The 7,500-nt window shown below is 43.2% G+C and overlaps 1 long non-coding RNA gene across 2 annotated transcripts; it reads right to left on the reverse strand.

Annotated features, from left to right (window-relative positions):
• Positions 1-1,152: 1,152 nt before the first annotated feature.
• Positions 1,153-2,407, reverse strand: LOC134434785 (uncharacterized). 2 transcript variants are annotated; one of them, XR_010035001.1, is made up of 3 exons: positions 2,142-2,407; positions 1,508-1,598; positions 1,153-1,211 (listed from the first exon to the last, which is right to left on the reverse strand). It is a non-coding gene; the product is annotated as an uncharacterized LOC134434785 (long non-coding RNA). The 2 variants fall into 2 exon arrangements; XR_010034568.1 differs by having other exon boundaries at positions 1,958-2,407.
• Between the last annotated feature and the right edge of the window lie 5,093 nt (positions 2,408-7,500).

Genomic DNA, 7,500 nt, shown 5'->3' on the forward strand with positions numbered 1-7,500 from the left:
TTTATCCTCCATTTAATAAGTCATTTACATTTCATTAAACGTACCTCATGTCTCAACCAATATGACTTAAGTAATACATAGTACTGCTTTCAATCCCTGAAGCAATGTGGTGACCAACAACACAAGAAGAACCCCCATATACATGTACGTCATGAGTCGTGTTGACGTTTAACTTGTTTCTTATTTAACCCTATTCAGACTGGGCTTTTTTGGCATTCCTGGGCCTGGGGGGGGCTCTTTTGACCCCCCCCTCATAACTCATGAACGGAATAAGGTATGACCACCAAACTTTGGGGAGATGATCTACATATGGACATCTATGACTGACATAATTTTTGTGTCATTATCTGGTATTATGACGTCATTATGACATCATCTGTTTATCATACCCAAAATCTCGTCATAATGTATTTTCCATCAAATTTAGGTAATGCACTTAAATTTTAATGATTATATGCTTCAGACCACTTTAATGTTCACAAAGCTGTCTGATGCTAATGGAAATAGCAAAAAAATATGAAAAAGGAACAATAATGAGACTTAGATCAGTGATTTTCGGTCAGACATACCTGTCAGAAAACCGTTGCCATGGCAACGGCAAAAATGATAAACATAATCTTTTGGTACTAAACTGTAGCCAACTAAATATTAGGAAAAGTCACCAAGTTTCGTAGTCATAGCTTAAGTCGTTAAGGAATTATACTACATCAAAGTTGGTGCGGGCACTTTTAGCCCCCCCCCCCCAGTCTGGATAGGGTTAAATAAACACTTACTATTATCATCCCATGTTTCTTGTGCTTGAGATCTGTATATTAACATGCTTTTACCATTTGACTTCTCGTTGTAATGCTGAACAGAAAAGGCCAGAACACGTTTTAAGTATGTGTAACATATTTATATACTGCTTTTACTTGTACAAATGCACACAGCTATTACTTCACAACTACTTACAATGTCAGGATTTAGCAGTACAAATTGTGCAGTTTATTTACATATTGCTTTGGTTTGTGCAAACCAAACACAAGTTTTTGTATGTCCTTTCAATAAGCACAGCAACACCATGGAAGGCCCGTCACAGCAGCTGATGATGGGCACCCTGTCAGATTTGGTTTAGCTCTAGGCCACACACAGTAATCAGTAGTCCGCAGGGCTGTGGAAGTCCTCCACCTGCTGACGGGTCACGTTGATCACCACCTCCCACATCTGCTGGCCTGAAACACACAGCCGTGGATATAGTACCAGTTATATTTTATTACTATACACAAACATATGAGGGTGATCGCTTTACTCGGGAAATAGGTCTTAGGTATAGAATCAGGAAGCATAATGTAAAAAACTAACATCTAAGTGTAGGCCTAATTTCAGTCTCACTTGCTGATGTGTTAGGTTTGTTATGCTTGGGACATCATACAAATCACTTGGTTACATTTTGTTTATCTTCGCCTCATAAGAGCCACACAGCGCAAGGCTATGGATTGCTAGAACCAGGCTTGTGATAATGACTCACGTGTGTAATATAGTGTAGAGATGGCAGTCGTGGCAGTGGCTCAAATCCTTATCCAGGAGTGGTCCTTCTCTGGTGTGCCTGCTGAGGTGTACTGTTCAGACAGGTACAAAAAAAGGCACATGGAGGGTAATGAGAACAATATCCATTTTGTATACAAACAACTTTAATAACTTGTATAATAGTGGCAGGTTTTGGGGTTAAAAAAAAATGTCAGCATGGTATGAATATCCAGTAAATAGATACTGTATGAGGTATATTTCATTGAATGGCACTCGACCTGTATGCTACAGCCATGGATATGGACAATAGTCTTGTATTTTATTAATTATAACAATAATATCTGTAGGCCTACAGAGGAATTGGATCTCAGGTCTAGGGTCAGGAAGCATATTGTAAAGGTAGTATTTGAAAAATTACTAAAGACCACATTCACAAGGCAATTTACAGTACCTCCTAGGCTCTTGAGTTCCCAAGGAGAAATGTGCTTATCCGCAACAGAGTGGTACATGTCATAGCATTAGCACAATCTGGGTAGGCCTACTTGACTGGCAATAGTCACATTAACAGACTAAAGCTGCACAATGTATTGATTGACGTTAATTTGCTTTCTTATACTGGGAGTGTGTGTACTTACATGTGGTAGCCTACTGACAGATTCTTGTTGGGACATCGCATCTGCAATGACAGAAAACAACACAAGGGAGAACATTACTCCTAAGAGGAACGATGGCATGTAATTGGCCTCCATAGTTTTACAGACAAAACGGTACCGTCCACATGCAGCACAATGACAAACATCTAACTTCAGCATATGGGTATCAAACATTCAACTTTCACATGTCAACAGCCTAAGCATGAATATGCACAATATTAAGACGACAGATAAAACATTAAACTATAATCTCCCTATAATTTCGCGGTATGAAAATGACCTCCGCGAATTATATTAAGCAATGTCTCAACATACATTCTGCTAACTGAGGAATGCTAATATGAACAATAACTGAGGAATGATGCATTTTGCAGGTGTACGCCACAAACCTAGAACTATTCCAGTTTATGTGCTCAGACTATCCGCTGAAATTAAATTATAGTGAAATGATGACAAGCAAAACTATCGAACCTGTCACCTGTGCAATGTTACGGTTTTGCTATTTAACTTCTAGCTAGGCTTGGGATGTGAAATAAACAAACCCAGTCAGTCAGGCAAGTCACCTGACGCCGAAGTCCTGATTGGAAATTATGTTATGCCACCACAACTTCTACAAAAAAATAGTATGTCAAGTCTGAGGTGCATGTAGCATGCGGAGGTGAATTAGTTAGCATAGACACGAACCAAGGATGTCTAAATAAAACAGATTTGCACCTGCTAGTCTGCAGTAACTGATTAAGTCTACACTAAACCCAATGTACGTCAAAGAAACACGGTTTGCTTATATACTTACATACATTCATGTTAGAAGTTACAGACCGACAGATGCCAGTCACTTTAATGGCATGTTTGATGGAGACACGATGCAATAATAGAGCTAGTCTTAGCATCATTACACTCAACATGTCTCGCTGACAGCGCTTAAAAAACAAAAAACAAAACTTGAGGCACATGCCACAATGTATTTGCCCGCCATATTATGGCTATTACTATGACCACAGTGTTATTTAAAAGTCAATGTAATTTGCTATGCAAACAAGTTTGTCAGTCATGTTGGTCTTAACTGTAATAAAATGTTTCATTTTACTTACCTAAACATCAGCGCTCCAGATACCGATAAGTACACCCGACTTCACAAGGAGATGGTCAAACAATGGCAACAGTAGAACAGTCGATCGAGTTGATGTTCAAAGTTTATGAAAGTATAATATCAGGAGCAACACACAGATAGACAAGATTTCCCAGCCCAGGCACGCACAGCCAAGTAGTAGTCATGACGACGGCCCTCTTGCTCAGCGTGCGCCTGACTGAAAAGAATCCCAACTGTCAATCAAACCATCTTCTCAAGTCAAGTAGGTTTTATTGTCAATTTCTTTACATGCACTGGTCATACAAAGAATTTGAAATTACATTTCTTGCTTTCCCATACAGACATAGACTAATTAAGGTAAGGACATAGACAGTATAGACATAGACAGTACTTATACATGGACTTAAGACAGTATGGACATAGACAGTGCTCATACAGACATTTAAAGTGCAAGACTGGACAACAGAAGACTTGTAGAGGACATACATTAAGAGGTATTTGTTGTGTTTTTCCTTTATAGCGTTCTGACATGGTAATAGTAGCATTTTGAAGAGAATAAATATAAAAAGGTCTGTCAAGTACACCAGCAGCAGTGTGTGTGTGTGTGTGTGTGTGTGTGTGTGTGTGTGTTTAGTGCAGGTAGAAGGTGCGGTGTGCGTCTTGTGTGTGTGTTCGTGTGTCTGTGTGTGTGTGTGTGTGTGTGTGTGTGTGTGTGTGTGTGTGTGTCAGTGTGTGTATGTTTGGGTTTAGTGCAGAAAGTGCAGTGTGCTTGTGTGTGTGTGTGTGTGTGTGTGTGTGTGTGTGTGTGTGTGTGTGTGTGTGTGTGTGTGTGTGTGTGTGTGTGGTGTGTGTGGTTGTGTGTGTGTGTGTGTGTGTGTGTGTGTGTGTGTGTGTGTGTGTGTGTGTGTGTGCATGTTTTGAGTTAGTGCAGGTTGAAAGTTCAGTCACAAGTATAGTAGTGCAGGTGGAATGTTCAGTCGCAGATATGGTGGTGGGGGATGGGGGGGGGGTTGTCAGTGGCCTTGCTGGCTAGAGGCTGACAGGGGGGGGGGGGGGGGGTTGTCAGTGGCCTTGCTGGCTAGAGGCTGACAGTGGAGGGAGAGTGGGTTGAGTGTTCAGCATCTTGATCGCTTGGTGCATTGTGCTGTTCGCCAGCAGGGTGGTACGGGAACGGAGGCGCCTGTACCTCTTTCCAGAGGGCAGGAGGCTGAACAGTTTGTGTGCAGGGTGGCTTGTGTCTTTGATGATCATCAGTGCTTTCCGGGTGAGGCGTGTGGTGTAAATGTCCTGCAGGGAGGGGAGTGGTACTCCAATGATCTTCTTCGCTGTGTTCACAACACGCTGGAGTGTCTTCCTGTTTTTCTCCGTGCAGCTTCCTCCCCACACTGTGATGCAGTTGGACACGACGCTCTCTATGGTTCCTCTGTAGAATGTTGTCATGATGGAGGGTGTAGCACTTGCCTTCTTTAGTTTGCGCAGGAAGTAGAGACGCTGATGGGCCTTCTTCGCCAGTGATGTAGTGTTGGTGGTCCAAGAGAGGTCGTCGCTGATGTGCACTCCAAGGAACTTGGTGCTGCTCACTCTCTCCACAGCATCGCCGTCGATGGTCAGTGGTGGCAGTTGTTTTTGGACCCTTTGGAAGTTGACAACAATCTCCTTGGTCTTGTTGACATTCAGCAGGAGGTTGTTGTCTTTGCACCATCTGGCCAGCAGGTCTACTTCTTCTCTGTAGTGAGTCTCATCGCCCTTCGTGATGCTCATTGGTCAATTTAACTTTTAATATCTCTCTAAAATAAAACTTCACCACAAAAAAAACACCCTGGTAAGTTGGAGAGCAAGGGGACCTACTAGTTGAGCGAAAAATGATCCCCCTGGAGTGGCGATACAGGGTTTTATGTCTCTCATAGGAATGAATAGGATTTGGACATTTTTTGGTCTTTTTGGGTCCAACCTTGGCTCCACACTTGGCTTCAACAATGAAATAGAATGTTGGCCTCCATTCTATTTACTCTCAATGGTGGGTCAAAACTGGGGCCCAGCAGCGTCCGAAAAGAGAGCTATATAGAGCACAAATCAACGTGACCGCAGTACACAGAACTTAAGATGATAAAATGATTCAATCTCAGGTGTGTGTGTGTGTGTGTGTGTGTGTGTGTGTGTGTGTGTGTGTGTGTGTGTGTGTGTGTGTGTGTGTGTGTGTGTGTGTGTGTGTGTGTGTGTGTGTGTGTGTGTTTATNTCTGTGTGTATATATGTGTGTGTGTGTGTGTGTGTGTGTGTGTGTGTGTGTGTGTAGATGGGGGGGCTGCTGTATATTATATAGAGCTATATAGAGCAGCACCTGGGTGTGTGTGCGCGCGTGTGTGTGTGTGTGTGTGTGTGTGTGTGTGTGTTGTGTGTGGGTGTGTGTGTGGTGTGTGTGTGTGTGTGTGTGTGTGTGTGTGTGTGTGTGTGTGTGGTGTGTGTGTTTGTGGTGTGTGTGTGTGTGTTTGTGTGTCTGTCTGTCTGTGTGTGTGTGTGTGTGTTTGTGCGTGTGTGTCTGTGTGATTGTGCGTGTGTGTGTGTGTGTAGTGTGTGTGTGGTGTGTGTGTTTGTGGTGTGTGTGTGTGTGTTTGTGGTGTGTGTTTGTGGTGTGTGTGTGTGTGGTGTGTGTGTGTGTCTGGGGTCCGAGCAGCGTCCGAAAAACCCCATTAAATAGAGAGCTATATAGAGCAGCACCTGTGTGTGTGTGTGTGTGTGTGCATCTGGCGTGTGGCGTGTGTGTGTGTGGTGTGTGTTTTTGGCGTGTGGCGTGAGTGTATGTGTGAGTGTGTGTGTGTTTGTGGTGTGTGTTTGTGGCGTGTGGTGTGAGTGTATGTGTGTGTGTGTGTGTGTGTGCTGCTGCTGCTGCGCTCCTGACCGGTGTGAATGCGTGTGCCTGTGTGTGTGTGTGTGTGTGTGTGTGTGTGTGTGTGTGTGTGTGTGTGTGTGTGTGTGTGTGTGTGTGTGTGTGTGTGTGTGTGTGCAGGGCCGGTTTTTAGCATAGGCCGGCTAGGCGGTCGCCTAGAGCGCCATGTGAAGAAGGGGCGCCGAAATGGCGCTCTCCTATGCGTAATTTTGCGATATGAAGTTTTTTTATGAAGTCGCAATCAACAAAGAGTGGCGAAAGCGCTCCTCACGGCAAAGCGCCCCTCAGCCAATAGTAATATCTCTTCCAACTGTCTCTGGGAAGTCTGTGAACCAATAAACAGACAGTTCTGAGAAAGGGGGCGGGACGAGTGACAGCGTGCGGTCTATTTTGAATTTGGAGACTCACTCGAGAGACAGAGGGGGCAAGCGCAAACAGTAGTGCTGCTCTGCTGGATGGAGATTATTATGTTCTCATTAAACCACTCATTGCATGATGCAGGAGTTTCAGAGGGTGTTTTGGAACTATGTGATTTAATCAGCAACCGTTTGTGATTATGGAAAGCCTAATAGTTATGAGGTTACTATTTGGAATTAGAGAGAAAAAGAGCTTTGTTTTTGATCAGAGAAATCGCTAGTTAGCATGCTAACATTAGCCAAGTATGCCAAGCAATGAAATCCAGTAAAGTAGCTGTTAGTAGCCTACTCACTACTCACTAACACCCACCTGATATCATAATACTTGCTTAGGTTGACAAGCAATGTAAAGCAAGACTGGTGCAATGTTTAAAACAATTTTAGCTGCCATAGCCTATCTCCTTCCATCCACATGAATTACCTGCTTGTTGTAAGCTTAAAAAAACATTAATTTCCAGACCAGAATGACATAGCCTACATTAATCATGTAACAGAACCATGCACAGCAGACAAGTGAGGCTATTTACTATATTTTGTATATTATGAAATTCAATAGCGTGACAGCTCTTCTCCCTTTCTCTCACCCTGTCCCTCCAAACACATAGATAGCCCCCTTCTCATTCTCCTACTCACAAATGCACCACTATTTCCAGTCCAGAAATGAAATTGGTTTGGAAGACAGCACAAATGTGTAGCTTATTAAAATTGTTATGCTGCCATGCTTTGTGATGCTGTAGATAGTGTAGATCAATGCAGACCTCCTTGGTAGGCTTATTGTCTACACATGCATTTTACATGCAAATGTACTGTATCACTCTCCTGGCATTTCAATTTCACGTTACAATTCAAACACATTGATAACCTCCCTCTCATCTGGGGTTGGGGGCCCCACCACCATCACATCCAACACACCACACAGTGAAGCTACTTTCATGCGACTCAATCTGATG

This window comes from Engraulis encrasicolus, chromosome 1 (assembly GCF_034702125.1).
Source record: "Engraulis encrasicolus isolate BLACKSEA-1 chromosome 1, IST_EnEncr_1.0, whole genome shotgun sequence".
NCBI classification, from domain to species: Eukaryota; Metazoa; Chordata; class Actinopteri; order Clupeiformes; family Engraulidae; genus Engraulis; species Engraulis encrasicolus.